Source organism: Megascapheus bottae, chromosome 11, assembly GCF_031878675.1.
Source record: "Megascapheus bottae isolate mThoBot1 chromosome 11, mThoBot2.hap1, whole genome shotgun sequence".
Lineage (NCBI taxonomy): Eukaryota > Metazoa > Chordata > Mammalia > Rodentia > Geomyidae > Megascapheus > Megascapheus bottae.
Window position 1 is genome coordinate 22,033,294 of NC_143519.1, and position 2,767 is coordinate 22,036,060.

The following is a 2,767-nucleotide window of genomic DNA, read 5'->3' on the forward strand; positions in this document are numbered from 1 at the left end:
CTGTGGACCACACACATCTCTACATGATCAGGTGCTAAGTTATATAGTTCACAATGTAAAGGGGCTGTGAAGCAAGGGAAGAGGTAGACCTCAGTGGAGACTGGAAAGATCTTCCAGAACTTAGTAGAGTACTTGTATAAATGGAGATAATGTTGAAGGAGCAGGAGACAGAGTCATGGATGGAAGGGAAGAAGGCTGTTGTATAGGGCAGGTTCAAAACCACCCTCTGTCAACTGTGCAAAATATTCATTTGCCAAAGATAACCACCTAGTTCGTTATTCACACATGCTGTGCATCATTATTTGGCTCTGGAGAAAGTGAATGTTGATCTTGTTTTCACTCAAACACATAGGATAAGGGCTGCCTTCAAAGCAGCCAGATTTGGGATTAGCACTTGCTCACACCCAGACCATATTTCTCATTCCTTAAAATTTTCTCCCTAATCCTGCTCTTAGCTACATTTCACACTTAAAGTTCATTTTTTTAAAATAGAAATGGAATTTCCTACTGTCTTTTTAATTGAAAAGTATTTGGAAGGAGCCAAAAAAGTCTAAAGATTTGTGTCCCACTTGTACAACTAAGCTCCAAAGGAAAGCCTTCATCTCTGCCCAGAACTGCAATGTGGAGTGGTTTTCTGCAATTAACTCCACAGATACACCCTGGATTTTTCTGACTAAATAGCCCAGTAGCACCAGAGCACTATACAACCTGGATTTTTTGAGTTCTATGCAATCTCCAGGCAAAACTGCCAGTCCCAATTTATTTCCATCTATTCCATAAAAATGGGTAGAAGCTGGCTCATGTCTGCCATACTTGCTACTCAGGAGGCAGAGCTCTTAGGATCAAGATTCAAAACCAGCCTGGATAGGAAAGTCTGTGAGACTCTTACCTTCAATTTGCACAACCAAAAGCAGCAAGTGGATCTGAGACTCAAGTAATGGAGTGTTAGCCTTGAGTGAACAAAGCTAAGGGACAGTAGAAGTGCCTAGGCCCCGAGTTAAAGCCACAGTACATCCACACCCCCCCAAAAGTGTTCATTGCTCTATTTGGTACATCAGGTTGAATTTGCATGGTAACATTCTGGCTATTTTTATGTCTCCTATATTATTAGTTCCTTCATGGATTTATCCAGTATAAAAACCTCTGAGCTGGTCTGAAGATGACAGTTCTGGAAAGAGGACAAGAGGTCTTAGATAAAGTAAGGGGATGTGGGGGGGTGACGTTTAGTCCTCTCTTGGGGCAGTGAGGATGGGGGAGGGAGTTGAAAAGAAAGGAGCTTTTCTCTTTCCACACTGGGGGGCCTCTGTGAACTTGAAAGTTAAGGGCAAAACAAAAACAAAAGAAAGATCCAAGCCCCTAAATCAACTAGGCCTTACAATATCTCGAAGGGACTAAGAAGTCTTGGTCAGCATTACAAGTCTAGTTTTAATACACAAGTTTGCTCTTGACAAAAACATGAGCAGGGGTATCAATGTGTAAGAAGTAATGCACCTACTACCTGACGAATGTAACTGTAACCCCTCTATACATTATCGCGACAATTTAAAAAAAAAAGTTTTCTCTTGTCTGCAGTTACCAGAGCGTCAACTTTCAGCTGAAAACACACTGGGTCTCCTGCCTGGCAGAGAGAAGTGCTTGAAGCTTTGTTCTTGCTTAGAAGAACTTCAAACTATGACAAATAAACAGCCTCCTGGGACAGGGCTCTGGCCCAGGACTGCCCTCTCCAGTGGGAAGCTGACGCTGTCCAGGCATCGCCCAAGGGGAAAAGGTTGCAGCCTGGTCGAAAGCTCAGGGGGACGTTGGCGGTGATGGATAGCAAGGGAGGAATGAATAAAAGTACTTGTCTGCGTGACCTGTGAAGACTGGCTTTCTCAGAGTTTCATCAGAGCCTGACCCGCCTGCAGCCCAAGGGAGGGGGCCAGTCCCTCTCCACTCCGACTGCCAGCTGGCCGGAACTGAGCAGAGCACCGCGCGTCCCGAAGTGTCTCTGCACCCCCAGGAAGGTCCGGGATTGGTGTCATCAGTGCCTGGTGCATCGGATCTGCCAGGTAACTATTCTGCCTAGATCCTGACCTACAACCAGTGTGGGCATTTAGCGCGGGAGCTTTCGCTTGACTGGTGTGGGAAATTACAACGTGCATATCAGTAAAAGTACTAGGCATGGAAGGAAGGGCTTCTTCTAACACAAGTCGGGCGTATTGAAATGCGATGGGGTAAAGGAAGGAGAGGGCTGCCGGAAGGGAGGAATCAGAACGCAGGTTAACGTTGTCCCTAAACCGGGCTGAGTTGAGAAATCTCAGCCTTTCCTGGTCTCCAGTGCTCTGCGGCTAGACCCGGGGAAGCCAGTGTGGTATCCGGAGGGCAGGAGTCTCCAGGTCGGCTGCTGGCTGTCTAGCTTTCCTTAGGGAAAGAAAACCCCTGGGTTCCAGGGACCCCACCCCCACCCCCCACCAAACTTTTAGCTGAAACACACCGAGTCTCCCGCCTGGCACAGAGAAATGCTTGAAGCTTTGCTTGGACATCCCTTCTAGAACCCTCGGCCCCAGGGCAAATGATTTCCTTGGGCCAGGGCGGCAGGGAAGGCCGGGCGCGCAGGCGGACCCCGCCGGCCAAAGTTTCCCCACGGCGCGCGCACTCAAGTTACTTCTCCCGGCTGCGCGCGGTAGCTGGGTTGGCAGGGGCGGGGCCGGGGCGCCCAGCGGCGGCCTGTGCATTTGCAGGGGCGTGGCCGGGGTCCCCAGCCCTGTCCCGTCTTCATTCCCCAGCG